A 12,011-nucleotide genomic window follows, 5' to 3' on the forward strand; every position below is an offset into this window, starting at 1 on the left:
CTTCTCTTCTCTTCTCTTCTCTTCTCTTCTCTTCTCTTCTCTTCTCTTCTCTTCTCTTTTCTTTTTTCTTTTCTTTTCTTTCCTTTTCCTTTTCTTTTCTTTTCCTTTTCTTTTCTTTTTACTGGGGAAGGGGAACAGGACTTTATTGGGGAACAGTGTGTACTTCCGGGACTTTTCCAAGTCAAGTTGTTGTCCTTTCAGTCTTAGTTGTGGAGAGTGCAGCTCAGCTCCAGGTCCAGTTGCCGTTGTTAGTTGCAGGGGGCACAGCCCACCATCCCTTGCAGGAGTCGAACCGGCAACCTTGTGGTTGAGAGGACACACTCCAACCAACTGAGCCATCTGGCACTGACCCATGTTGGAATCGAACTGGCAGCCTTTGGCGTTAGGAACAAGGAGCTCCAACTGCCTGAGCCACTGAGCTGGACACTTCTTTTCTCTTCTCTTCTCTTCTCTTCTCTTCTCTTCTCTTCTCTTCTCTTCTCTTCTCTTCTCTTCTCTTCTCTTCTCTTCTCTTCTCTTCTCTTTCTTTTTAGAAAAACACTTGTGAACATTTAATGAACTTCCCTGCTACCAGGACACAGCCCCCCTCCCCCCAACACCCTTAATCTTCTCCTCAGCTCTTCTGCTGAAGAATTTGGCCTTCGTGATGACAGGCTGCTTTGGGAGCTCTCCCTTTCCCAGAACTTTGGAGTAAGTAGCCTGATCACACCACATCAATGATAGGAACAGCTCCAGTCTTGTTTTTGGCAGCATTTACCAGTGTCTGCTCATTGACCAAGGTCCACAGTTTATCAAGGTTGACAGTTGGGCAGAAGCTCTCATTCCTCTTTAAGTAGTAGTGTCTCGTACCAACTTTCCCAAAGTAACCTGGGTGATATTTGTCGAAGTTAATCCTGTGGTGATGCATGCCACCAGCATTACCTCTCTCAGGTGCTTTTGGTGCTTGCCAATGAGGCCGTGGCTGTGGCTCACGTGGCTCCAAAGTTTCTGAGTCTTCCTCAGTTATTGGATGGCCTGTCAGTGGTTGAGATGAAAGAGCCCTACTCCTACCATTTCTGTTTAACATTTCACTGGAGGGTCCAGCCAGCGCAAAAGGGCAAGAAAAAGAACTAAGAGGCAGACTGAGTGGAAAGGAAGAAGTAAAACTGTCTTTACTTGCTCAACACACGATTGTGTATGTAGAAAATCCTATGGAATCTACACAAAAGCTACTAGAACTAATGTGTTTAGCTAGATTGCAAGATACATGTTTAATAGAAAAAAATTAATTGTATTTCTATATACTACCAATGAATAATCAGAAGTTGAAATTTAAAATGTACCATAAAAAAGATTAAACATTTAGGGAAAAATTTAGTAAAAGACTTTGTAGTGTAAGCCCTGACAGTTTTTTTGTAATACAAATACATGACTTTGATTGCAGATACATCCATTTCAAAGAGCATCCGCTTCAAAGCCAGCTGTGATTTCAATAACTGATTATTTGGACTACTTGTTTATTTTCTTTTACTCTGTTTTAAATTGACACACTTTGTTTTAAATTCACCAATAAAGAGTGAGCCAGGTGAAACCCTAGGCCCCCACCCTCAACCCTAATGCAGAACCCAAGCCTGTGAGCCGCCTCCTCCCCACAACCTCGCTGTGTGACCCTAGGTATGCTGTGCCATTTCCAGGTCTTGTAAGTAATAAACATGTATCTTTTAAAGTTTCCTGATAGTTATTGCTGAAGGGCATCTTACAATCATAAGAACCACAAAGGCTGGCCCAGCCACAACATTGGTTCCTGATAGGCTGAGACCAGTACAGAACAGACCTCCAAGTCTTTTACACTGAAAAGCACTAAACATTGTTGAGAGAAATTGAAGATGATCTACATAAATGGAAGATAAACCATGTTCATAGATTAGAATACTCAATATTGTTGCAAAATCAATCTGTGGTTGCAATGAAATCCCGATCAAAATGCCAGGAGGCTTTGGGATGGAGAGTAAAAAACTGACATTCAAAGGAACTGGGATAGCTAAAACAATGTTGTATAATAATACAAGAACAAAGTTGGAGGGCCTAACACTCCCAGATTTCAAGACTTATTATAAAGCTACAGTAATCAAAACAGCATGGTATTGGCATCAAGATAGATCCATGGACGACAATAGAGTCAAGAAATGGAGGAAGAGTGAAGGATTACTGACAGCAAGAGGCCTAAAGGGCATAATGAGGCTGGACTATAACAGGTGTAACTAGTCATTCATTTATTCAAATAATCTCCAACCCTTTCTTGCAATATTTCATGCCCATGTCATTTTGTACAATAGCAAGTATATCTGTAGTGTTAAAGCTGGTCAGTGTGGTCAGATCCTAAAAGTGGCAGTTGATTGAAGGCAGAGGCTGTGGCTGGTTTGATTTTTTCATAACTGCATACGCAGTCTAATCCAGTACCTGGTGTCTAGTAGGTGCCAAATTAATATTTCTTGAACTAACGAAACCTGTGAGAGCCACACACATATACATGATCTCTGAAGTACAGACAGAATCACACTTGCACACTCCTACAGATACAGCCACATATTAACATGAGCTGATATTTACCCAGAGTTTACTGTGGGCCGGGCACTGTGCTGAGCACCAGATAAGCACGGCTTCACTTCATGTTATTAACCATAAAAATGATAAGGATTTATGTTTTGCAAATGAAGAAACTGAGAAACAGAGAGGTTCAGCACTTTGTCCAAGGTTTCCTCTCCAGTAAGTGGCAGAGTCAGGATTTGCACCCCGGCCAGTCTGGCTGACTTCAGAACCTATAAGCTTCGCTACTATACAAGACTCATATACAATTCCAGAGAGGTGCAGGGACATACAGTGACACTTTTTGGCCACAAGAAAGCCAGTTCCAAACACAGAAGCAATCCCATGTGGACATATGTGAGTGCATGCGTGCGTGCACACACGCGCGCACACACACGCACTCCTTGTCCTAGAAATACAGACACACTCAGTGATGGCCACTCTTTTCCGTCAAGTATTGACTGACATTCACACAATCACTGCAACTCAAGGCACCAGATCTGGGCCGTGTGGTCACACAGTAACACAGACACATACCCACTTCTGAAACCACAGACACACATTAGCAGCCCCCATAAGCCCATTCGATTACTCACAATCAGTACAGTCACACCCATTCATACAAATCACATGCAGTTAGACGTATACGTCACCTCCCCGACACATTAATAATGCCCCCTCTCCCAAGTTATACAGTTACACAAACACAGTCAATCACACACACTGATTTTCAGGAGGAGGCTGGGTCGGAAGAGGCGGTCCCATAGAGAGGCCTCAGACTTAGCTGCTCTGGGCAGCGAGCGGCACTACTTCCTGAACTGGGGTTGCCAGGCAGAGCTCGCCTGGGCGCTATGTCGCGATCTGCCATTGGCTAAAGGCCCTGCGTGCTGGGGAGGTCCCGCTCCGGGTTCTGTCCCAGCCGTGGAGGGAGACAGCTCGCTTGGGACGCTGGACTTGGACTACTAAAACCGAGGAGGTCCAGGACAAACCAGGACGAGCTGGGCGAGGCTGCATTGCAGCGGGCATGGAGGGCTCAGCGGGATGCCTCTAGTTCCTAAAGATTGCGTCTAGGAGGGGAGGGGGCAGGGCGTGCCCACTGAAACTAGGCTATTTATTTTTAATTGTAAAAATACATGCCCATGATGAAAAACAGACAATGAAACCATCACATCATCATCATCATCATCATCCAGACAAAATCCTCAAACATCAAGGGTGAGACTCTGGCTCGCCTCAGGCCCCAATCCCCTATCCCTTTAACAATGCCTTGTATGGCCCATGCATATACAAGCCTATTAAGGACCCTTTCTGAAGTCCTGGCAAGTAATTCGTGCCCCACCTGGAAGAAGGCAGCAGCAGTCCGTCAGGTTTTCCAGCCTCCCCGCTGGCCCCTCCCACAAACACTCTGTGAGCAGCTACAGAGGTCACCGGTCATATCTCTGCACGGTACCCTTTGGTAGTTCCTACCTTACAGTGAAAGCCCTGATCTGGCCCCTGTTTACCTCTCTGACCTCAACCAGCACCGTGTTTACTCGAAAATAAGACCTAACCAGAAAATAAGCCCTAGCATGATTTTTCAGGATGACATCCCCTGAACATAAGCTCTAATGCGTCTTTTGGAACAAAAATTAACGTAAGACCTGGTCTTATTTTTGGGGAAACACGGTATGATTCTTCCCATCACTCACCTCCCTGGAGCCACACTGGTCTTCCTCCTAGATGCCATGTGTAACAACAGTCTTTACAATGGCTGTTCCTCGGTTTAGAACACTCTTCCTTGAGACCTCACAATGGCTTACACCCCCCCTTGCTTTTTCCTACCATATTTCCCTGAAAATAAGACCTAACCAGAAAATAAGACCTAGCGTGGTTTTTCAGGATGCTCGTAATATAAGCCCTACCACAAAAATAAGCCCCAGTTACCAACGTCAGCCAAACAGACACATTTAGTACATCTGTTGCAACACATGACGGATGTATTGAATTATAAAATAACAATATTAACATATAATCAAATATAAACAAATATTATTGACATTAATACTTAAAATAAATGATAACATAAATTATAATTAAGTATTTATAAATACCCAAGTGGACGAGAGGTAAACTCCTATGTAAACAGATGAACCCGAGACTTAGTGTCGAATAACCAATCGGAGTACAAACACAATGCACGAATAACGTGCACACTTGATAACGAACGGACGTGGTGTCTAATATGAATCTTCATAATTTAGTATGTCGTGTGTTGTAACGGACATACTTAATGCACACGTGTGAAATAAAGAAACATTTTCTGAATTTTGGTGCCTACAATTTTTCGTCGCTTTTGTGTGGACCATCATTCTTTTTTTTTTTTTTTGAGAGATAGTATTTTAATTATGCTTCCTTCTGATGCAAAAATACACCATATACAGAGGGTGTCAAAAAAAGCGTACACATTTTAAGAAAGGAAAACTATTAAAATTGTAATACTCACTATATACCAATAGTAAAAGATGAATGCAAGTCATGTTTGACTTCTGCAATTACAAGAGGTGCTGAAAATGGTTACCATCAGCGTCCAGGCACTCCTGATTATGGTGAAACTGCTTGAGCAACGTTGACCAAAGTGCCCACTTGTATACATTTTTTTGGCACTCTCGGCATATTTTGATTGTAATGCAAAAATTATGAAATTTTTATTTAAAAAATCTCTCACAAGTAATATAAATGCAAAGTAATTACTTTGCTGAAGGAATGCCAGCTCCTGAGATTGAAAGAATAGCTTCTTATGAAAATGAAATTTTAAAATGTCAGTGCAAACCGTTGTAAACATTTTTCAACAATTTTTGTTTTTTCTTTTCTTAATTACTATGTAGATTACCAAAGTCCTCCTCTGAAATCATTATCACATTATCACACCCTTGAATTTTAGTGTGCCATAAATATTAAAGCCTACAAGAGCGTGTTATGGTTATAATAAACGGGAAGTTATAATAAACAGAAAAAATATTTTATTTCACACGAAGACCCAATCTTTTAGACTTTGGAATGACTTGGGCAAAAATTTTTATCGGGAAATTCTCTGCTCAATTATGTTGACTGCACAATTATGCTCCTGAATTGAATAAAATGGATGTGTTCTCTTTATTGTAAATAAAAGTATTTTTAGTTTTAAAACCACAACAAGAAATTTGAATCCTCTGTTTTCCCTTGGTCCTAGTCTATGACATGACAAATAGTTTCAAAAGGCTGAAGATGGGACAGGTATGTTTTATCATTATTTTGGAGCTATACTCTGATTATTTATGACTGCATTCAAGCAGCCATACAACAGATGCTAATCAGTGAATTCAATAAAACATCAACCAAATTCTCTGGAAAGTGGCTGTAAAAAGTTAAATTACATTTAACAGCTGTACAATTCAAGAGATTTAGCTATCTCAAACTGTCATATTCATGTGGAAGATAAGTAAGACAGAACTGTGTTCATGCTATAATTTCTTCTTTCTTTTTAAGGTCAAAATTCCACTTTAATGTCTTTTGCCTTGTGTTTTTTTTACCTTTTTAAAAAAAATTAATTTCAGGTGCACAAGACAAATTAATACTTAGACGTTTATCATTTATATCCCTCATACTGTGTGAACCCCCCTCCTCCCATCCACTATCCCTCTGACATCGCACACAGCCATTGCATTTCCACTGTCTCTATTCCTAATGCTGTACTCTGCTTCTTGTAAGTATATACATATACATACACACACACACACACACACACACACACACACACATATATGTGTGTATATATATACAAACTTGTAGTTGACATTCATTATTGTTCAGCTTCAGCTTCAGGTGTACAATGAAGTGACCAGGCATCTACATCATCCCTGAGGTGGTCTCCCTCATGCGACAAATGTCCATCGGATACCCTACAAAATCTTTACAACATTATTCATTACATTCCCCAAATTAATTTTCAAAACCCTGTGGCCATCTTGTGGTTACTGACTGTTTTCTAATCCCCTCACCTTCCCCCTTATCCCCATCCCCCCTCCCATCTAGCAACCCTCAGTTTTTCCTGTCTCCAAAACTGTTTCTGATTAGTTTATTCACTTGTTCTTTTCTTTAGGTTCCACATCGAAGTGAGATCATGTGGTATTTGTCTTTCTCTGTCTGACTTATTTCACTTAATGTAATGTTCTCTAGGTCCATCCATGTCGTTGCAAATGGTAAGATTTCTTTCTTCTTTATGGCTGTGTAATACTCCATTGTATAAATGTACCACAGTTTCTTAATCTAGTCGTCTACCGATGGGCATTTCGGTGGTTTCCATGTCTGGGCTATTGTGTATACTGCTGCAATAAATGTAGGAGTGCATAATTGTTTTTTTAATTAGAGTTTTGTATTTCTCCGGATAGATACGTAGGAGTGGAATTGGTGATAATAAGGTAGTTCCATTTTCAGATTTTTGAGATACCTCCATAGTGTTTTTCACAGTGGCTGCACCAACCTGCAATCTCACCAACAGTGCACAAGGGTTCCCTTTTCTCCACATCATCACCAGCACTTGTTGTTTGTTGATATATTGATGGCAGCCATTTTGACTGGGGTGAGGTGGTATCTCATTGTGGTTTTTATTTGCATTTCTCTGATGGTTAGTGACGTTGAGCATTTTTTCATGTCTATTGGCCATTTGCATGTCCTTTTTAGAAAAACGTCTCTTCATGTCCCCTGCCCATTTTTTAATTGGGTTGTTTGTTTTCTTGGAGTTGAGTTGAGTGAGTTTTTTTTATAAATTTGTGATATTAACCCCTTATCAGATATATCATTGGCAAATAGCTTTTCCCATTCAGTAGGATCCCTTTTTGTTTTATTGATGGTTTCCTTTGCTGTGAAAAAGCTTTTTAGTTTGATGTAATCCCACATGTTTATTTTTTCTCTTACTTCCCTTACACAAGGGGATATATCAGTAAAAATCTTACTCCGGGTAATGTCTGTGAAGTTTCTTCCTATATTTTCTTCTAGGAATTTTATGGTTTCAGATCTTACATTTAAGTCTTTAAGCCATTTTGAATTTATTTTTGTATATGGTGTAAGGAGGTGGTCCAGCTTCATTTTTTGCATGTGTCTGTCCAGGTTTCCCAGCACCATTTATTGAATAGACTGTCTTTACCCCACCGTACATTCTTGCTTCCATTGTCATAGATTAAATGGCCATATAGGCATGGATTTATTTCTGGACTCTATTCTGTTCCATTGATCTATGTGTCTGTTTTTATGCCAGTACCATGCTGTTTTGATTACTGTAGCCTTGTAGTATAATTTGATGTCAGGTATTGTTATACCTCCCACTTTGTTCTTATTTCTCAAGATTGCTGAGGCTGTCCGGGGTCTTTTATGGTCCCATATAAATTTTAGGATTATATGTTCTATTTCTGTGAAAACGTCATTGGTAGTTTGATAGGAATTGCATTGAATATGTATATTGCCTTAGGCAGTATGGACATTTTAACTATATTAATTCTTCCTATCCATGAACATGGTATGTGTTTCCATCTATTTGTATCTTCTTTCATTTCTTTCTTCAGTGTCTTATAATTTTCTGAGTACAGATCTTTTACTTCTTTGGTTAAATTTATTCCCAGGTATTTTATAGTCTTTGGAGCAATTGTAAATGGGATTGGTTTTTTAATTTCTCCTTCTGATGTTTTATTATTGGTATATACAAATGCAACTGATTTCTGAATATTAATTTTGTATCCTGCTACTTTACTAAATTCATCTATCAGCTCTAATAGTTTCTTGGTGGAGTCTTTAGGGTTCTCTATATATAGTATCATATCATCTGCATATAATGACAATTTTACTTCCTCCTTACCGATTTGGATGCCTTTTATTTCTTTTCCTTGTCTGATTGCTGTGGCTAGAACTTCCAGCACTATGTTGAATAGAAGTGGAGAAAGTGGGCAACCTTGCCTTGTTCCTGATCTTAAGGGAATGGTTTTAGCTTTTCCCCATTGAGTATGATGTTAGCTGTGGGTTTATCATATATGGCCTTTATTATGTTGAGATATGATCCTCTATTCCCACTTTCTTAAGGGTTTTTATCATAAATGGCTGCTGGATTTTATCAAATCTATTATATTGATATGATGATTTTTTTTTTTTTTTTTGTTTTGGTGGTGTATCACACATGATGATTTGTGGATGTTGAACCACCCCCTTGCATACCAGGGATGAATCCCACTTGATCATGGTGTATGATTTTTTAATGTATTGCTGAATTCTGTTCGCTAATTTTTTGTTGATTTTTTGCATCTATGTTCATTAGAGATATCGGCCTGTAATTTTTTTTTTTTTGTGGTGTCTTTGTCTGATTTTGGGATCAGGGTGATAGTGGCTTCAAAAAGTGTTTGGGAGTCTTCCTTCTTCTGGATTTTTTGGAAGAGCTTGAGGAGAATAGGTGATAATTTTTTTTGAACGTTAAAAAAATTCACCTGTAAAGCCATCTGGTCCAGGGCTTTTGTTTGTTGGGAGATTGTTGATTACTGATTCAATTTCCTGGTGGTAATCAGTCTATTCAGGTTTTCTTCTTCTCTGAGTTAGCCTTGGAAGGTTGTGTGCCTCTAGAAAAATTGTCCATTTCTTCCAGATTGTCAAATTTGGCATATAGTTGCTCATAGTAATTTCTTAAATTTTTTTATTTCTCTGGTGTCTGTTGTCACTTCTCCTCTTTCATTTCTGATTTTATTAATTTGGGTCCCTCTCTTTTTTTTTATGAGTCTGGCTAAAGGTTTGTGTTTTTTTTTTATCTTCTCTCTAAAAAAACTCTTGATCATTTTGATTTTTTTTTTTTTTTTCTGGTTTCTATTTCATTTATTTCCGCTCTGATCTTTATTATCTCCTCCCTTGTACTCCTTTGGGCTTATTTTGCTGTTCTTTTCCAGATCCCTTAAGTGTGAAGATAAACTGTTGATTAGTGATGTTTTCTTGTTTCTTTAGGTAGGCCTGCAATGCTATGAATTTCCTCTTAGGACTGCTTTCGCTGCATCCCATAGATTTTGGGTCGCCATGTTTTCATTTCTGTTTGTCTCGAGATATCTTTTGATTTCTTCCTTGATCTCCTGGTTGACCCATTCATTATTTAGTAACATGTTATTCAGCCTCCATGAATTGGTGTGTCTTCCAGTTTTTTTCCTGTAGTTCATTTCTAATTTCATAGCACTGTGGTCAGAGAAGACAACTGGTATGATTTCAATTTTCTTAAATTTATCAAGACTTGTTTTGTGGCCTAACATATGGTCTATCTTGGAAAATGTTCCATGTGAGCTTTAGAAGAATGTGTATTCTGCAGCTGTGGGGTGAAATGCTCTGAAAATATCGATTAAATCCAAGTGGTCCAATGTGTCATTTAAGGCCGTTGTTTCCATATTGATTTTGTCTGGAAGACCTGTCCCTTGTTGTCAGAGGTGTGTTGAAGTCCCCTACTATGATAGTGTTACTGTTGATCTCTGTCTTTATGTCAGTCAATATCTGTTTTATATATTTAGGTGCTCCTATGTTGGGTGCATAGATGTTTACTAGGGTTATGTCCTCTTGTCGGATCGATCCCTTTATTATTATATAGTGCCCATCTTTGTCTTTTAATATGTTCTTCATTTTAAAGTCTATTTTGTCAGATATAAGTATTGCAACTCCAGCTTTTTTCTCATTTCCATTTGCATGAAATATCTTACTCCAACCCTTCACTTTCAGCCTGTGTGTGTCTTTTGATCTGAGGTGAGTCTCTTGTATACAGCATATACAAGGGTCTTGCTTTCTTATCCACTCAGCCACCCTATGTCTCTTGATTGGAGCATTTAATCCGTTTACATTTAAAGTGATTATTGATAGGTACATAGTTATTGCCATTTTTAAATTTGTAGTTAGATTGTTTTCATCTTTCTTCTATTTACAGAAGTCCTTTTAGTATTTTTTGCAATGCTGGCTTGGTGGTAATAAATTCCTTTAGCTTATTCTTTTCTGGGAAGCTCTTTATCTCTCCATCAACTTTAAATGATAGCCTTGCTGGATAAAGCAATCTAGGTTGTAGGCCTTTGTTTTCCATCACTTTGAGTATCTCCTGCCACTCCCTCCTGGCCTTCAATGTTTCTGTAGAAAAGTCATTTGATAGTCTTATGGGAGTTCCCTTGTATGTAACCCTCTCTCTTTCTCTTGCTGCTTTTAGGATTCTCTCTTTGTCTTTCACCTTTCCCATTTCAACTATAATGTGTCTTGGTGTGGACCTGTTTGGGTTTATCCTGGTTGGAACTCTCTGCACTTCCTGGGCTTGTATGTGGGTTTCCTTCATCAGGTTAGGGAAGTTTTTGGACATTATAACTTCAAATATGTTCTCAATCCCTTGCTTCCTCTCTTCACCTTCTGGTATTCCTATGATGCTGCTGTTGCACTTGATGTTATCCCAGAGGTCTCTTAAACCATCTTCGTTGTTTTTCATTCTTTTTTCTTTCTGCTGTTCTGTTTGGGTGATCTCTGCTAACTTGTCTTCTAAGTCGCTGATTCGATCCTCTGCCTCATCCAACCAGCTGTTAATTCCTTCAAGTGAGTTCTTTATTACAGTAATTCTGTTCTTTAGTTCTAACTGGTTGTTCACTGTGATATCTGTATTCTTCTTTACGTCGTCTCTAAGCTCCTTAAACATTCTTTTTTTTCAGTCCATTTACATTTACGGTGATTATTGATATGTGAGGATTTCCTGTCATTCTATCTTTTGTTTTCTGGTAAGTCTGTGTCTCCATTGTTTCTTTGCCTTTTTGTTGTTGTCTATTATTTCTGTGTGGTGGTATTCTATGATGTTTCCCTCTGTTTCTTCTTTTATTACAGTACGTATTTCAGTTCTGGATTGTTTTTGAGTGGTTACCCTTAAGTTTATATAAAAGAAAGTTTGATATTTAGAGCATTCCATTTTCTTCAGCACGCTTACTTTCTCCATTCCCGTATTCCAGTTCAGGCCTTTACTCTCCCCCTTTTTGAGTTTTGGTTGCCAAAAATTGTCCCTGTTGATGGTTGTCGAATAGCCTCCTTTAGTATTTTTTGTAGTGCAGGTTGTGTATTATAAAATTCCCTCAGCTTCTGTATGTCTGGAAAGGTCTTTATTCCTCCTTCATATCTAAGGGATATCTTTGCTGGATATATTATTCTTGGCTCCATAATTTCTCTCTTTTTATTTTATTTTATTAAATTTATTGGGGTGACAATTGTTAGTAAAATTACATAGATTTCAGGTGTACAATTCTGTATTACATCATCTATAAATCCCATTGTGTGTTCATCACCCAGAGTCAGTTCTCCTTCCATCACCATATATTCGATCCCCCTTACCCTCATCTCCCACCCCCCCACCCCCCACCCCCCTTAAAGGAGGCTATTCGACCACCATCAACAGGGACAATTTGTGG

At 38.9% G+C, this 12,011-nt stretch overlaps 1 pseudogene; it reads right to left on the minus strand.

The window, feature by feature from the left end:
• Positions 1-529: 529 nt before the first annotated feature.
• On the minus strand, positions 530-4,291 carry LOC109438819 (large ribosomal subunit protein uL15; annotated as a pseudogene).
• Positions 4,292-12,011: the final 7,720 nt, after the last annotated feature.

Source organism: Rhinolophus sinicus, chromosome X, assembly GCF_036562045.2.
Source record: "Rhinolophus sinicus isolate RSC01 chromosome X, ASM3656204v1, whole genome shotgun sequence".
Classification (NCBI taxonomy): Eukaryota; Metazoa; Chordata; class Mammalia; order Chiroptera; family Rhinolophidae; genus Rhinolophus; species Rhinolophus sinicus.